Source organism: Loxodonta africana, chromosome 3 (genome assembly GCF_030014295.1).
Source record: "Loxodonta africana isolate mLoxAfr1 chromosome 3, mLoxAfr1.hap2, whole genome shotgun sequence".
NCBI classification, from domain to species: Eukaryota; Metazoa; Chordata; class Mammalia; order Proboscidea; family Elephantidae; genus Loxodonta; species Loxodonta africana.
The window spans coordinates 173,229,148-173,248,478 of NC_087344.1; positions in this window are offsets into that span (position 1 = coordinate 173,229,148).

The window sequence follows — 19,331 nt, forward strand, 5'->3', positions numbered from 1 at the left end:
AAAAAATAGGGCATAAAACCACTGTATAACACTATATAGTATTGTGTAACTTTTTCTAACCTCTAGTGATGTCTTTCTTTTAGCCATTCATAAATCTCTTTATCTATATCTCCATTATTTCATTTATTTATCAATAATTCATTTATTTTTAAGTGTTAAATATATGTCAAACCAAGACTATAATGAAGGACAAAACAAAAAGTATAATCAGATAAAAATTTCCCTTCAAGAAACTTTCAATTTTCTGTGGGGAGTTAGTATGGCAAACAAACAGTTACACAATGGAAGACATTTCAGATAAGAATAACTGAATGTTCAAGGATACAGATAGAAAAAGAGAGCAGAAAAGATCTGGAGAATAGCAGATAGTGTTTACGGCTGACCTACAACGTGTATAGGTGAGGAATGGCAGGAATTGAGGTTCAAAAATGTGTAGGAGAGCTCCTACATGAAAGGCTTAACATAGCATGCTAGAAAATACGTTATTTTATTTAGTAATCAATAAGAAGAGATTTGAGTATTTTAAAAGGTGACCTTAGTGATGATGAAGACAGTAATTTGCTAAAAGGCAAGATTGCAAGTGAATCCAGTTAGAGGGTGATACAGTAGCCTAAGTGAAAAATATTCAGAGTATACTAAAAAAAAAAAATTTTTTTTTTTAATATGGTGTTATTACAGGAAATAGAAAAAGATCCTAAATATATTCATAAGGCAGGAATCAATAATTTCTGATTTGGAGGGCTATAGGCAGAAGGGGGAAACCCTGGCGGCACAATGGTTAAGTGCCAGGCTGTGAACCAAAATGTCCGCAGTTCGAATCTACCAGGTGCCCCTGGGAAACTCTATGGGGCAGTTCTACTTTGTTCTATAGGGTCGCTATGAGTCAGTAATCGACTTGATGACAACGGGTTTGGTTTTGGTTTAGGCAGAAGGCGGCGACGAAAGAAGAGAATTTGGTAAAAAAAAAAAAAAAAAAAAGATGCAGGTGAATATGTAAATGAAAGGGTATTTGAACCGTTCGGTTGATCGTTTTTGTTTCTTCTGTTGTTTGTTGCCTGCCTAAGGAGTAGGGTGATGATGAGGTATAGATGATAAGTTTGGAAATGAGTGTAAATTTAAGAACATTTTGTGAAGATAGCGTATGTTCCCAAACTATGATAATTTGATGCAACACTTAACCTTCTACCTATTTCATTATTATAAAGTATGTTTTTCCTAATTGAATATTTTGTTTTAACCTTGTGTTTGGAGTGTCTGCCAGGGAGAAGAACACAAGACTTTTAATCCATGTAGAATCTATTCCAGGAGTTGTGGGAAAGAACCAATATGCAAAGACGATATTCTAAAATACACAAGCTATAGATATACACAGTCTAAACAAAGACTATTCAAAACATTAAAGTTTATTTAATTTAAAATCCTGACAGGAAGGAACAGCTGACATTTTTCTTCTTCAAAACTGTTTTGCTATAAAGGGGCATAAAACATATGGCAATGAGGGAACTAGATGACTTTTTGAAAAAGATAAATGCAGCAAAATTTCTGCTAATATTAATTTAGGTATAATTTCAAGAGCATTCTTGTGTTACACCATCCATCATAGGTATGGAATATAAATAAATAAATAGGTAATTAAAAACACATTTATTATTTTATGCAGTTTTCTATTCCATAGATCCATCTAGGAGAGTTGCTAAATGGAAAGTTTGTTTCAAAAATCAAATACAATTAATATGATTAAAAGGGTGCATTATAATGAAAACCCTAGCAAGCACTTTGTTTAGCAATCAAAGGTCAATTTATTGAAAAACCAAAACAAAACACATTTTTCAGTCCTGTGTCTTTCTAGAAGAAGACAAATATTTTGCTAATCACCTTTCATTTTCTGGTATTTTTGCAATTATGATAAATATTTAAGAAACTCCTTAAGATAGATATTATTGTCTCAGTTTTACAAACAAGTGAACTAATTTTGAACTATTTTTATGTATGTTATTTGCTTTAGGTCACTCAGTAATTAATAGCTAGAATCTGAACTTGGATGACTTTAAATCCATGTCATGCCCCATGGACAAATAGAAAACATAAGAAGCAACTTAAAAATAATTCCCTTAGCTGGCAATATTTAAAATTAAAGCTCTCAAATATACAATAAGTCAAAAATTTGCGCATATATTTACAAATCTGTTTTTGTTTTTTTCTAATCTTTCAAAGTTCTCTTCTTTACCTCAGATCCCTGGAATCTCTTCCTATGAATCATATGGGCATATAAAAATTAGCTCGCTCCAAATCTTACTCATTTGTTTCTCCCTCAAGCCTATTTGTCTTATTTCAAATGATAGAATTTAATTACCTGAGCTAAAAACTGTCTTCCCCTTCAATTCCTATCATCCAATAAGCCACAAATACTGAATGCTCTTTTCTTTATACTCATGTGTATCACATTGTTCCTGTTCACATTACTGATGCTTTAATTCACACAGTCATAATAGATAGTGAATATTATTCAACAGGTTGCAAACTGGCCTTCCTAAATCTTATCTTGTACTTCCACAGTGCTTGTCATTCAGTGAGGACATTGGGCACACATATACACACACACATACAATTTATAGATTTTCAACTTCAGACAAGGTCTAGCAGATCAGAGTAGATCAATGCTTTAGCTGAAAGCAACTAGAAGAAAAAGGTTGTAAAACTTATATTTTCATAAGGATAAGGTATGTTGACCAAATGTTAGTGCTAAGGTTCCTAAGTGCTCTGGAAGGCTTCTATGATAGCAGTTGTAATGACACTTTAATATACTTACAATATTTACCTTACTCTATTCAACAGAGTCTAAATTTCCTTAGAGGAAGTCTCATTTTTTAATTTATTTCTTCGACCTGCAAAATGACTACTTCTCCGTATTTATTTAACAAATAATTGTCAAAAAAGGAATGAGGGAAAAATAAGTAAATAATAACAAGTAATAAGGGACCAAACAAATGAATACTGAAAAAGTATTTAAAAAGTACTTTTTTATTGAACCTCAGTCAATGAGTCCAAATGATGATTTGAGCGATAGTATTATCCACGGTATTTTCTAGGCTTAGGAAAAGAAAACATTTTATTTCCAGCAGATTATTTTAAAAGAGCATGAGAATATGTCAGGTAAAGCAGTCTTTTTTTCCCCTTTGTTTTGTTTTGTTAAGAACCACAAACTATTTCAATATTTAAATCAGCTTTTCCACAAAATTAGAATTAAATCATAAAAAAAAAGCGGAGCGTAATATGGTGCACATGGTCCCCAGAATCCACTCTGACACTCTTCTTTTTAGGCTGCCTTGCTGCAGCCCCATGTCTGGGTGGCAGTGTGATTGATTGCTGGGTGATAGACCTCTCAATAGTCAACTCAGTCAGTCATACAACCAGATAAAGATAAATTCAGGCATCTAGTTAGTTCTGTGACCTTCACTGGTAATAGATTCTGTAGGCTCATTAGTTGCAATTTGAAGCATTTTAAAATTAATTACCTTTAGTTTAAGGAAGTTTTTGTTTGTTTGGAAATCAGAACAATGGTAAACACCTCAACAAACTCATTAACAATCATTTATTACAGGCTAGTTACGGCTTAAAGAGGTTTTTTTTGTTTTGTTTCATTTTTTGTTTTTCAATTGCAATTGCATGTTTAATATAGTATGCATGGGAATGGTTTTATTTTATATTAGAGTTCTTATTATACTTGCAAATATGTACAACTCACTAGAATACTTAAAAATCTCTTAAAATTACTTCTGCTCAAATTCTTTATTTTGGTTTCTTGTTTGTTCAGTTTGTTTGGCCATATGATCATCATATTGCTCAGAGCATAAAAGAAACCACCTTGAAACTAATTTTTACAAGAGAACATTATATTATAATTTATACATGTGGTTTAACAGAAATATGAATCTATGCCAAGATTACATTGAAAAAAAAATCCATGAAAAGTAATGTTAGTTAGAGGAATAATTTACACAGGAAGAAAAATGGAGTTTTTAATCTCCATGTTTTGAACTTCTATTTTTATCTGTACACAAAAACTGTTCAAAAATTTTTTTTCAATTTCATCAATTTTATATGTATTTATTTATTTATTTTTATTAACTTTTATTGAGCTTCAAGTGAACGTTTACAAATCAAGTCAGACTGTCACATATAAGTTTATATACATCTTACTCCGTACTCCCACTTGCTCTCCCCCTAATGAGTCAGCCCTTCCAGTCTCTCCTTTCTGACAATTTTGCCAGCTTCCAACTCTCTCTATCCTCCCATTCCCCCTCCAGACAGGAGATGCCAGCACAGTCTCAAGTGTCCACCTGATATAAATAGCTCACTCTTCATCAGCATCTCTCTCCTGCCCACTGTCCAGTCCCTTTCCTGTCTGCTGAGTTGTCTTTGGGAATGGTTCCAGTCCTGGGCCAACAGAAGGTTTGGGGACTGTGACTGCTGGGATTCCTCTAGTCTCAGTCAGACCATTAAGTCTGGTCTTTTTGTGAGAATTTGGGGTCTGCATCCCACTGATCTCCTGGTACTTCAGGGGTTCTCTGTTGTGCTCCCTGTCAGGGCAGTCATCGATTGTGGCCGGGCACCAACTAGTTCTTCTGGTCTCAGGATGATGTAGGTCTCTAGTTCATGTGGCCCTTTCTGTCTCTTGGGCTCTTAGTTGTTGTGTGACCTTGGTGTTCTTCATTCTCCTTTGATCCAGGTGGGTTGAGACCAGTAGATGCATCTTGGATGGCCGCTTGTTAGCATTTAAGACCCCAGACGCCACCTTTCAAAGTGGGATGCAGAATGTTTTCATAATAGAATTATTTTGCCAATTGACTTAGAAGTCCCCTTAAACCATGGTCCCCAAACCCCCGCCCTTGCTCCGCTGACCTTTGAAGCATTCAGTTTATCCCGGAAACTTCTTTGCTTTTGGTTCAGTCCAGTTGAGCTGACCTTCCATGTATTGAGTATTGTTCTTCCCTTCACCTAAAGCAGTTCTTATCTACTAACTAATCGGTAAAAAACCCTCTCCCACCCTCCCTCCTTACCTCCTCGTAACCACAAAAGTATGTGTTCTTCTCAGTTTATACTATTTCTCAAGATCTTATAATAGTGGTCTTATACAATATTTGTCCTTTTGCCTCTGACTAATTTCGCTCAGCATAATGCCTTCCAGGTTTCTCCATGTTATGAAATGTTTCAGAGATTCGTCACTGTTCTTTATCGATGCGTAGTATTCCATTGTGTGAATATACCACAATTTATTTAACCATTCATCGGTTGATGGACACCTTGGTTGCTTCCAGCTTTTTGCTATTGTAAACAGAGCTGCAATAAACATGGGTGTGCATATATCCGTTCGTGTCAAGGCTCTTATTTCTCTAGGGTATATTCCGAGGAGTGGGATTTCTGGGTTATATGGTAGCGCTATTTCTAACTGTTTAAGAAAATGCCAGATACATTTCCAAAGTGGTTGTACCATTTTACATTCCCACCAGCAGTGTATAAGAGTTCCAATCTCTCCGCAGCCTCTCCAACATTTATTATTTTGTGTTTTTTGGATTAATGCCAGCCTTGTTGGAGTGAGATGGAATCTCATGGTAGTTTTAATTTGCATTTCTCTAATGGCTAATGATCGAGAGCATTTTCTCATGTATCTGTTGGCTGCCTGAATATCTTCTTTAGGGAAGTGCATGTTCATATCTTTTGCCCACTTCTTGATTGGGTTGTTTGTCTTTTTGTGGTTGAGTTTTGATAGAATCATATAGATTTTAGAGATCAGGCGCTGGTCGGAGATGTCATAGCTGCAAATTCTTTCCCAGTCTGTAGGTGGTCTTTTTACTCTTTTGGTGAAGTCTTTATATGAGCATAGGTGTTTGATTTTTAGGAGCTCCCAGTTATCGGGTTTCTCTTTGTCATTTTTGGTAATGTTTTGTATTCTGTTTATGCCTTATTTTAGGGCTCCTAGGGTTGTCCCTATTTTTTCTTCCATGATCTTTATCGTTTTAGTCTTTATGTTTAGGTCTTTGATCCACTTGGAGTTAGTTTTTGTGCATGGTGTGAGGTATGGATCCTTTTTCATTTTTTTGCAAATGGATATCCAGTTATGCCAGCACCATTTGTTAAAAAGACTATCTTTTCCCCAATTAACTGACACTGGGCCTTTGTCAAATATCAGCTGCTCATATGTGGATGGATTTATATCTGGGTTCTCAGTTCTGTTCCATTGGTCTATGTGTCTGTTGTTGTACCAGTACCAGGGTGTTTTGACTACTGTGGCTGTATAATAGGTTCTGAAATCTGGTAGAGTGAGGCCTCCCACTTTCTTCTTCTTTTTCAGTAATGCTTTACTTATCCGAGGCTTCTTTCCCTTCCATATGAAGTTGGTGATTTGTTTCTCTATCACATTAAAAAATGACATTGGAATTTGGATCGGAAGTGCATTGTATGTACAGATGGCTTTTGGTAGAATAGACATTTGTACTATGTTAAGTCTTCCTATCCATGAGCAAGGTATGTTTTTCCACTTAAGTATGTCCTTTTTAATTTCTTGTAGTAGTGCTTTGTAGTTTTCTTTGTATAGGTCTTTTAATTTCTTGTAGTAGTGCTTTGTAGTTTTCTTTGTATAGGTCTTTTACATTGGTAAGATTTATTCTTAAGCATTTTATCTTCTTGGGGGGCTACTGTGAATGGTATTGATTTGGTGATTTCCTCTTCGATGTTCTTTTTGTTGATGTAGAGGAATCCAACTGATTTTTGTATGTTTATCTTATAACCTGAGACTCTGCCAAACTCTTCTATTAGTTTCAGTAGTTTTCTGGAGGATTCCTTAGGGTTTTCTGTGTATAAGATCATATCATCTGCAAATAGAGATAATTTTACTTCCTCCTTGCCAATCTGGATGCCTTTTTTTCTTTTTCTAGCCTAATTGCTCTGGCTAGGACTTCCAGCACAATGTTGAATAAGAGCGGTGATAAAGGTCATCCTTGTCTGGTACCCGTTCTTAAGGGAAATGCTTTCAGGTTCTCTCCATTTAGAGTGATGTTGGCTGTTGGCGTTGTATAGATGCCCTTTACTATGTTGAGGAATTTTCCTTCAATTCCTATTTTGGTGAGAGTTTTTATCATAAATGGGTGTTGGACTTTGTCAAATGCCTTTTCTGCATCAATTGATAAGATCATGTGGTTTTTGTCTTTTGTTTTATTTATATGGTGGATTACATTAATGGTTTTTCTAATATTAAACCAGCCTTGCATAACAAACAACAGCCTTGCATACCTGGTATAAATCCCACTTGGTCGTGGTGAATTATTTTTTTGATATGTTGTTGAATTCTATTGGCTAAAATTTTGTTGAGGATTTTTGTATCTATGTTCATGAGGGATACAGGTCTGCAATTTTCTTTTTTTGTGATGTCTTTACCTGGTTTGGGTATCAGGGAGATGGTGGCTTCATAGAATGAGTTAGGTAATATTCCGTGATTTTCTATGCTTTGAAATACCTTTAGTAGTAGTGGTGTTAAGTCTTCTCTGAAGGTTTGGTAGAACTCTGCAGTACAGCCTTCCGGGCCAGGGCTTTTTTTTTGTTGGAAGTTTTTTGATTACCGTTTCAATCTCTTTTTTTGTTATGGGTCTATTTAGTTGTTGTACTTCTGATTGTGTTAGTTTAGGTAAGTAGTGTTTTTCCAGGAATTCATCCATTTCTTCTAGGTTTGCAAATTTGTTAGAGTACAATTTTTCGTAATAATCTGATATGATTCTTTTAATTTCATTTGGGTCTGTTGTGATGTGGCCCATCTCGTTTCTTATCCGGGTTATTTGTTTCCTTTCCTGTATTTCTTTAGTCAGTCTAACCAATAGTTTATCAGTTTTGTTAATTTTTTCGAAGAACCCGCTTTTGGCTTTGTTAATTCTTTCAATTGTTTTTCTGTTCTCTAATTCATTTAGATCAGCTCTAATTTTTATGATTTGTTTTCTTCTGGTGCCTGATGGATTCTTTTGTTGCTCACTTTCTATTTGTTCAAGTTGTAGGGACAGTTCTCTGATTTGGGCTCTTTCTTCTTTTTGTGTGTGTGCATTTATCGATATAAATTGGCCTCTGAGCACTGCTTTTGCTGTGTCCCAGAGGTTTTGATAGGAAGTATTTTCATTCTCATTGCATTCTATGAGTTTCCTTATTCCCTCCTTAAAGTCTTCTATAACCCAGTCTTTTTTCAGGAGGGTATTGTTCATTTTCCAAGTATTTGATTTCTTTTCCCTAATTTTTCTGTTATTGATTTCCACTTTTATGGCCTTGTGGTCTGAGAAGATGCTTTGTACTATTTCGATGTTTTGGATTCTGCAAAGGTTTGTTTTATGACCTAATATGTGGTCTATTCTAGAGAATGTTCCATGTGCGCTAGAAAAAAAAGTATACTTTGCAGCAGTTGGGTGGAGAGTTCTGTATAAGTCAGTGAGGTCAAGTTGGTTGCTTGTTGTAATTAGGTCTTCCGTGTCTCTATTGAGCTTCTTACTGGATGTCCTGTCCTTCTCCGAAAGTGGTGTGTTGAAGTCTCCTAGTATAATTGTGGAGGTGTCTATCTCACCTTTCAGTTCTGTTAAAATTTGATTTATGTATCTTGCAGCCCTGTCATTGCGTGCATAAATATTTAATATGGTTATATCTTCCTGGTCAATTGTCCCTTTTATCATTATGTAGTGTTCTTCTTTATCCTTTGTGGTGGATTTAAGTCTAAAGTCTATTTTGTCAGAAATTAATACTACTACTCCTCTTCTTTTTTGCTTATTGTTTGCTTGATATATTTTTTTCCATCCTTTGAGTTTTAGTTTGTTTGTGTCTCTAAGTCTAAGGTGTGTCTCTTGTAGGCAGCATATAGATGGATCGTGTTTCTTTATCCAGTCTGAGACTCTCTGTCTCTTTATTGGTGCATTTAGTCCATTTACATTCAGCGTAATTATAGATAAGTGTTTAGTGTTGTCATTTTGATGCCTTTTTATGTGTGTTGTTGACAATTTCATTTTTCCACTTACTTTTTTGTGCTGAGATGTTTTTCTTTGTAACTTGTGTGATCCTCATTTTCATAGCATTTGACTTTGTGTTTGCTGAGTCGTTATTTTTTTCTTGGTTTTTATTTTGAGTTATGGAGTTGTTATACCTGTTTGTGGTTACCTTAATATTTACCCCTATTTTTCTAAGCAAAAAACCTAACTTGTATTGTCCTATATCGCCTTGTATCCCTCTCCATATGGCAGTTCTGTGCCACCTGTATTTAGTCCCTCTTTTTGATTATTGTGATCTTTTACATATTGACTTCAATGATTCCCTGTTATGAGCATTTTTTTTTTAATTAAACTTAATTTGTTTTTGTGATTTCCCTATTTGCATTGAGATCAGGATGTTCTATTCTGTGACCTTGTGTTTTGCTGGTATCTGATATTATTGGTTTTCTGACCAATTTCCTTTAGTATTTCTTATAGCTTTGGTTTGGTTTTTGCAAATTCTCTAAGCTTGTATTTATCTGTAAATATCTTAATTTCGCCTTCATATTTGAGAGAGAGTTTTGCTGGATATATGATCCTTGGCTGGCAGTTTTTCTCCTTCAGTGCTCTGTATATGTCATCCCACTGCCTTCTTGCCTGCATGGTTTCTGCTGAGTAGTCTGAACTTATTCTTATTGATTCTCCCTTGTAGGAGACCTTTCTTTTATCCCTGGCTGCTTTTAAAATTTTCTCTTCATCTTTGGTTTTGGCAAGTTTGATGATAATATGTCTTGGTGTTCTTCTTTTTGGATCAATCTTAAATGGGGTTCGATGAGTATCTAGGATAGATATCCTTTCGTCTTTCATGATGTCAAGAAAGTTTTCTGTCAACAGATCTTCAACTATTCTCTCTGTGTTTTCTGTCCTCCCTTCCTGTTCTGGGACTCCAATCACACGCCAGTTATCCTTCTTGATAGAGTCCCACATGATTCTTAGGGTTTCTTCATTTTTTTTAATTCTTTTATCTGATTTTTTTTCAGCTATGTTGGTGTTGATTCCCTGGTCCTCCAGATGTCCCAGTCTGCATTCTAATTGCTCGAGTCTGCTCCTCTGACTTCTTATTGCGTTGTCTAGTTCTGTAATTTTATTGTTAATCTTTTGGATTTCTGCATGCTGTCTCTCTATGGATTCTTGCAACTTATTAATTTTTCCAGTATGTTCTTGAATAATCTTTTTGAGTTCTTCAACTGTTTTATCACTGTGTTCCTTGGCTTTTTCTGTAGTTTGCCTTATTTCATTTCTGAGGTCATCCCTGATGTCTTGAAGCATTCTGTAAGTTAGTTTTTTATATTCTGGATCTGGCAATTCCAGGATTGCATCTTCATTTGGGAAAGATTTTGATTCTTTTGTTTGGGGGATTGTAGAAGCTGTCATGGTCTGCTTCTTTATGTGGTTTGATATCGACTGCTGTCTCCGAGCCATCACTAAGATATTGTAGCGATTAATTCTATATTTGCTCACTGAGTCTTATCTTGTTTTGTTTTCTTTCAATATACTTGGATGGGCTACTAGATTGTGCTGTCTTGATTGTTGTAGCCCTTGACTTACTCATGAGCTATTACCAGCTGGTTTGAGCTGTTGCCAGATATATATGCCAGAGTCTATTCACTATTCTTGAGTAGAATCTGATTTTGGGTCATCAAGTGTGTGTTGCACCCTAACACCTATCCACCTTGAGAAGTAGTGGTGATAGTTGTGTGCACCAGATGCTATTAGCAGCTGGGGTTTACACTCCAGGGCGGGCAGAATGCTGACAGGCTTTCCCCAAGTGTCAGTGAGGTAGGTGTGTCTCTATTCCTAAAGCACCTTGGTGGGAGGGCTCTGCAGCTGTACCTTAGGCCCCCAATGCAAGTACCTTTACAGATTGGTAGGTGTCGCCCTCCTTAGACCCCTAAGGCAGGAGGCTAGGTGGTCTGGGGGGAGCTTCAGCCCTCAGTTCCCTGCTGTGGGTCAGTTAGGGCTCTGTTGAATATGCAGAGATATCAGACCTGGGAAACTTGTTTTTCCAGTAAATCCGCTAAAAAAAAATGCAGTCAGATCCCTATCAGAAATGCCTTTGCATTATAATAGCCACCTTGTTCCCTGTAGGGATGAAAGCCCAAGATATGGATCACATATGCTTGGCTGGAGCTGGTTCTGTGTTTTTAGTCCATTTAGGGAAGGATTTTTGGTCCCTGGGTTTTTTGTGGTTGCTTCTCTCAGGCCAGAAGAATGGGTTAGGAAAAGACCAAAAAAAAAAAAAAAGGGAAAAGAAAAGCCACGGAGCCATTCTCCCTCTGGCTCAGGAAATTCCAATGTTAATGAAGCCGCCTGGGAAGGGTAGGGGAGGGTTCAGAAAAACAGGAGAGAGTAGCACCCCGGAATATAGACAAAGTTGCTTATCTTGCTTGGGATGACTATTTTATCTGAGATTCCTGAGGGACGTTTCACCTATGTGTGCTGGCTGGGTAGAGATTGCCCCCGAGGGTCTGGCCTGCAGAAGCCGCAGTCAGTTCCTCCGCTGCCAGTCCAAAGCCCAGCGTCAAGGTTCCCCGGCTGGGACGCTGCACTGCCGGCTCCAAAACCAGTCGCTGCCTCCCTGGGACTTCTCTTCCCACCAGCTGCGTCACAGTTGCACCCGCGCAGAGCGGCTGGGCCCCCTCCCAGGGTCAGTTCGGGGGGGTAGGGCTGCGCCCCGTGTTTGCACTGTCACAGGATGTTCTGCTCAGCTCCCCTGCGTCCAGTCTTAAGCCCCTTACCAAGGTTCCCCGGCTGGGACGCTGCACTCCCGGCTCCAAAACCAGTCGCTGCCTCCCAGCGACTTCTCCTCCTGCCAGCCGCATCACCGTGCTGCCCACGCGGACTGGCCGGGCCCCCTCCCGGGGTCAGTTCAGGGGTGTAGGGCTGCGCCCCGTGTTTGCACCATCACAGGATGTTGTGTTCAGCTCCCCTGTGCCCAGTCCTAAGCCCGGTGCCTAGGTTACCTGACTGGGACGCTGGCTCCAGGCTCCAAAAAGTCGCTGCTTCCCCGTGGTTGTTCGTTCGTTCTCCATCTCTGTCACTCAGGTCAACTGTTTAAATCTGTGTTTGTTGTTCAGGGTTCATAGATTGTCATGTATGTGATCGATTCACTTGTTTTTCCGAGTCTTTGTTGCAAGAGGGATCCAAAGTAGTGTCTACCTAGTCAGCCATCTTGGCCCCCTCTGGCAGACATTAATTTTTATCAACACAGAGGTCTGAGTCTTATTTATTTTTTAAGTCACATAATATTTTCAAGGTCAGAGTTCATCTTTTCTGGTTCTAGCTCTTCTCTTAGTGCTTCATTATGCTTTTTCATAATTGTGTTGGAACATATTATTCCACGTTTTTTAATTACAGAAGCTATTCACTTTGGTATTTGTATTGCATAAACTTTGAGTTGTTTTCATAAAAGTAGTATGAACTTTCACTGCAACATACACACATTTGGGTGGCCAAGGTTAAGTATAAAGTGTCCTGAAGTAAAATTGCTAAATTCTGAGCTTATGTTGACTTTTAGCTATATTAACCCAGGAAAGTTATTCAATGTACGAGGTTTTTGGCTAATCCTTAGGTACAAATGTAGATGTATAATACATTATCAAAAAGTTATTTCAACTCTTACTACATAAAAAATAAAAACGAAACAAGCAAATGAAACAGAGTTGCTTTCAAGTTGATTCTGACTTATAGTGACCCTACTGGAAAACTAGAACTGCCTCATAAGGTTTCCAAGGCTGTAATCTTTAAGGAAGCAGATTGCCACTTTTTTCTCCTGTGGAGTGGCTGGTAGGTTTGAACCATGACCTTTTGGTTCAAAGACATCTAAAATATGCTCAATAAAGGCACAGAAAATCTAAATGCCACAATCAACCCACTTGACCTGATTGGCATATACAGGACACTCCACCCAACAGCAGCCAAGTATACTTTCTTTTCCAGTGCACATGGAACATTCTCTAGAATAGACCACATATTAGGTCATAAAGCAAGGCTTACAGAGCCCCAAACTTTAAAATATTACAGAACATGTTCTCTGACCATAAAAGCATAAAAGTAGACACCAATAAAGAAAAAGCAGGAAACACATGGAAACTGAACAACACCCTGATCGAAAATGACCTCTTATAGAAGAAATTAAAAATGAAATAAACAAATTCATAGAATCCAATGAGAATGAAAACACTTCCTATCACAACCATGGGGACACAGCAAAAGCCGTGCCGAGAGGTCAATTTATTTCAATAAATGAATACATACAAAAAGAAGAAAGGGCCAAAATCAAAGAATTATCCCTACAACTTGGACAAATAGAAAGAGAACAACAAAAGAAACTCTTAGCACTAGAAGAAAGCAAATAATAAAAATTAGAGCAGAATTAAATGAAATAGAGAACAGAAAAACAAAAGTTAACAAGACCAAAAGCTGGTTCTTCGAAAAAATTAACAAATTGATAAACCGTTGGCCAAATTGACAAAAGAAAAACAGGAAAGAAAGCAAATAAGCCAAAAAAGAAATGAGGTGGGTGATATTACAACAGATCCAAATGAAATTAAAATAATCATATCAGATTACTATAAAAAACTATACTCTAACAAATTTGAAAGTCTAGAAGAAATGGACGAATTTTTAGATACACAGTACCTACGTAAACTAACACAAAAGAGGTAGACCAACTATATAAACCCATAACAAAAGAAGAGATTGAAAAAGTAATTAAAAACCTCCCCCCCCCAAAAAAACAAAAACAAGAACAAAAAACCCTGGCCCTAATGAGTTCACTGGAGAATTCTACCAAACTTTCAGACAAGAGTTAACACCACTACTATTAAAGGTATTTCAGAGAATAGAAAAGGATAGTTACTCCTAAACTCATTCTACGAAGCCACCATATCCCTGATAACAAAAGCAGGTACACCACAAAAAAAGAAAATTACAAGCCTACATCTTTCACGAACTTAGATGTAAAATTCTAGCCAATAGAATTCAACAACATATCAAAAAAATAATTCACCAGGACCAAGTGGGATTCACACCAGGTATGCAGGGATGGTTCAACATTAGAAAAGCAATCAATGTAATCAATCATATAAATAAAACGAGAGAAGAACAACATGATCTTATCAATTGATGCAGAAAAAGCATTTGACAAAGCCCAACACCATTCATGATAAAAACTCACAGCGAAACAGGAATAGAGAGGAAATTTCTCAACATAATAAAGGACATTTATACAAAGCCAATAGCCAACATGATCCTAAATGGAAAGAGTCTGAAAGCATTCCCCTTGAGAATGGGAAACAGACAAGGATGCCCTTTATCACCACTCTCATTCAACATTGTGCTGGGGGTCCTAGCCAGAGCAATCAGCCTAGATAAAGACGTAAAGGACATCCAGATTAGTAAGGAAGAAGTGGAAGTACCTCTATTTCCAGATGGCGTGATCTTATACACAGAAAACCCTAAAGAATCAAGAAAACTACTGAAACTAATAGAAGAGTTCAGCAGAGTATCAGGATGCAAGATAAACCAAACCCAAAAACCCACTGCCATCAAATCAATTCCAACCCATAACGACCCTATAAGACAAAGTAGAACTGCTGCATAGAGTTTCCAAGGAGTGCCTGGTGGATTCGAACTGCTGCCCTTTTGGTTAGCAGCTGTAGCACTTAACCACTACGCCACCAGAGTTTCCAGATACAAGATCAACATACGAAAATCAATTGGATTCCTCCACACCAACAAACAGATCTTAGAAGAGGAGATCAACAAATCAATATAATTTACGATAGCCACCAAGAAGGTAAAACACTTAAGAATAAATTTAACCAGAGATGAAAAGACCTACACAAAGAAAACTACAAGACACTACTGCAAGAAATGAAATGAGACCTACATAAGTGGAAAAATATATCATGCTCATGGATAGGAAGACTCCACATTGTAAAAATGTCTATTCTACCCAGAGCGATCTATAGGTACAATGCAATTCTGATCCAAATTCCAATGATATTTTTTAATGGAGAAACAAATCACCAACTTCACATGGAAAGGAGAGAGGTCCGGATAAGTAAGGTGTTACTGAAAAAGAACAAAGTGGGAGGCCTCACTCTATCTGATTTTTGAAACTATTTTACCACCACAGTAGTCCAAACAGCCTGGTACTGGTAAAACAGTTACATAGACCAATGGAACAGAATTGAGAATCCAGACATAAATCCATCCACCTATGAACAGCTGATATTAGACAAAGGCCCAAAGTCGGTTAAATGGGGGAAAAGACAGTCTCTTTAGCAAATGGTGTGGCATAACTAGGTATCCATCTGCAAAAAAATGAAACAAGACCCATATCTCACACCATGCACAAAAATGATCTCAAAATGGGTCAAAGACCTAAATATAAAATCTAAAATCATAAAGATCATGGAAGAAAACAATAGGGACAACACCAAGAGCCCTGGTACATGGCATAAACAGTACATAAAACATTACTAACAATGCACAAACACCAGGAAAGAAACTAGATAGCTGGTAAAAAAAAAAAAGCTTCTAAAAATCAAACACCTATGCTCATCCAAAGATTTCACCAAAACAGTAAAACAATTACCTACAGACTGGGAAAAAGTTTTTAGCTAAGACTTTTCCAGTCAGCATCTCATCTCTAAAATCTACAAGATACAACAAAATCTCAATAACAAGACAAATAACCCAATTAAAAAATGGGCAAAAGATATGAACTGACACTTCAGGAAGCTAACAGATACATGAGGAAATGATCATTAGCCATTAGAGAACTGCAGATCAAAACTACAAGGAGATACCATTTCACTCTAACAAGGCTATCATTAATCCAAAAAAACACAAAATAATAAATGTTGGAGAGGTGGTGGAGAGACTGGAACACTTATACACTGCTGGTGGGAATGTAAAATGGTACAACCACTTTGGAAATCGATTTGGGACTTACTTAAAAGCTAAAAATAGAACTACCATACGATCCAGCAATCCCATTCCTTGGAATATGTGCTAGAAAAGTAAGAGCCTTTACAGAAACAGATAAATGCACACCGATGTTCACTGCAGCTCTGTTTACAATAGCAAAGAGATGGAAGCAAGTAAGGTGCCCATCAACGGATGAATGGATAAATAAATTATGGTGTACTTACACAATGGAATACTATGCATCGATAAAGAACAGTGACGAACCTGTGAAACATTTCATAACTGGGCATTATACTAAATGAAATTAGTCAGTTGCAAAAGGACAAATATTGTATGAGACCACCATTATAAGAACTCTAAAAATAGTTTAAACAGAGAAGAAAATATTCTTTGATGGTTATAAGAGTTGGCAGGGAGGGTGCGAGAGGGGTTTTCACTAATTAGTAGATAACTATTTTAGGCGAAGGGGAAGACAACACACAAGATGGGAGAGGTCAGCACAGCTGGACAAAACCAAAAGCAGTTTCCTGAATAAACTGAATGCTTTGAAGGCCAACATAGCAGAGGTGGGGGTTTGGGGACCATGGTTTCAGGGAACTTCTAAGTCAATTGGCATAATAAAATCTATTAAGAAAACATTCTGCATCCCACTTGGGAGAGTGTCTTTTCGGGTCTTAAACGCTAACAAGTGGCCATCTAAGATGCATCAATTGGTTTCAGCCCACTTGGAGCAAAGAAGAATGAAGAACACCAAAGACACAAGGTAATTATGAGCCAAAGAGATAAAAAAAAAAAAAAAAAGAGATAGGGCCACATAAATCAGAGACTACATCAGCCTGAGACCAGAAAAACTAAATGCCCAGCTATAAACTATGGTGGCCCTGACAGGGAACACAACAGAGAATCCCTGAAGGAGCACGAGAACAGTGGGATGCAGACCTCAAATTCTTGTAAAAGACCAGACTTAATGGTCTGGCTGAGACTAGAAAGACCCCAGAGGTCATGGTCCCCAGACCTTCTGTTATCCCAAAAGTGGAACCATTCCCAAGACCAACTCTTCAGACAGGGATTGGACTGGAGTATAAGACAAAAAATGATACTGGTGAGGAATGAGCTTCCTGGCTCAAGTAGACACATGAGACTATGTGGGCAGCGCTTCTCTGGAGGCCAGATGAGAGGGCAGAAGGGGACAGGAGCTCGCTGAATGGACACAGGGAATACAGGGTGGAAAGGAGGAGTGTGCTGTTTCATTACTGGAAGAGATACTAGGAGTACATAGCAAGGTGTATATAAGTTTTTGTATGAGCGACTGACGTGATTTGTAAACTTTCATTTAAAGTACAATTTTAAAAAAAAAAGGAATTAAAAGAGTTGTTAAAAAAAATTACCTGTTTTACTTTTAAAAATGTGACTACTAGAAAATTTGAAATTATACGTGGCTCAAATTATATTTCTCTTGCCCTTAATATTTTGTAGGGTCCCTTTCATATTACTCATGGGTAAACACCAAAGTTAATTTCATTTTTCTATATTGTCATTCTAAAATAATTTTTAGAATGAAAGATTCCATAAATACAAAGAACATGCGTGTACTTTTTGGGTGTTTAATTCAAAGAAGAATAGTGAAATGAACACCTGTGTACCTGCCATCCAGCTTAAGCAACAGGACATACCCAACTATTTGAAGGTCCCCATGTACCCTTCTGTGACCACATCTCTCTCCCTCTCTGTTCAGAGCTCATTGAAATCCTGAATTTACATTTCCCTTATTATATATATTTTTTGAGAAATTATGTAAAAAATTCAGACAGTTCCAATAATAATAATATAAGAAACACCTGTCTATGACCACCTAGGATTGATCATTACTCATATGCTTTTCTGTTTGTTTCTTGTTAAATAAAATAAAAGTGACATTACACGTAAAAAAATATATATATATAAATAACTATTTTTGTCTAACATAAGTTCAAAAGCTTAGCAAAAACAAACCAATCAGCAAAATTCTTGTGTGCTCTGTGTGAAGGATTTTTAGGCTTTGGTTTTATTTAATTTTTTTTTCTTTTCTCCTTTTTTATTTCTTTCTCTATTTTTTCTCTATCTCATTCTTTTTTTTTTTTTTTTGGTCCACTTTTCATAGTCCATGTTAGTGTTTAAAACAAATGGAAAGAATTTTGTTATTTCAAAAATATTTACATCATGTAGTGATACTGCAAGAAAAATTCAAAGCTGTGTTGAAGGCATTGGTGAGAAACAAGGCCTCAGGAATTGATGGAATACCAATTGAGATGTTTCAACAAAAGAATGCAACAGTGGAAGTACTTACTCATCTATGCCGAGAAATTTCAAAGACAGCTACCAACTGGAAAAGATCCATAGACATGACTATTCCAAAGACAGGTGATTCAATGGAATGTGGAATTTAACAGGCAATATCATTAATATCACGTGTAACTAACTTTGCTGAAGATCATTCAAAAACAATTGCAGCAATACATCAACAGGGAGCTTCCAGAAATTCTATCCTGATTCAGAAGGAGATGTGGAATGAAGGATATCATTGCTGATGTCAGATGGATGAAGGCTGAAAGCAGAGAAAACCACAAAGATGTTTACCTGTGTTTTATTGGCTAAACAAAGCCATTCGACTGTGGATCATAACAAATTAAGAATAACACTACAAAGAATGAGAATTCTAGAACACTTAATTGTGTTCATGACGAAACTGTGCATAGACCAAGAGGCAGTCATTCAAATAGAATATGGGGATATGGTCTGATTTCAAATCAGAAAAGATGTGTGTCAGGGTTGTATTCTTTCAATATACTTATCCAATTTGTGTGCTGAGCAAGTAATCCAAGAAACTGGACTATATGAAGAAGTATTCAACATCAAGATTGGAGAAAGTCTCATTTACAACCTATGATATGCAGATGGTACAAACTTGCTTGCTGAAGATGAAGAGGACTTGAAGCACTTACTGACAAAAATCAAAGACTATAGCCTTCAGTATAAATTATACCTCAATATAAAGAAAACTAAAATCCTCATAACTGGACCAATAAGCAACATCATGATAAATGGAGAAAATATTGAAGTTGTCAAGGGTTTCATTTTACTTGAATCCACAATCAACCCCATCTAAACAGCTGTCAAGAAATCAAATGACATATTGCACTAGGCAAATCTGCTGCAAAGGACTTCTTTAAAACATTAAAAAGCAAAGATGTCACTTTGAGGACTAAGGTACACCTGATCCAAACCATAGTATTTTGAATTGTCTCAAATGTGTGTGAAAGCTGGACAATGAATAAGGAAGTCTGAAGATGAACTGATGCCTTT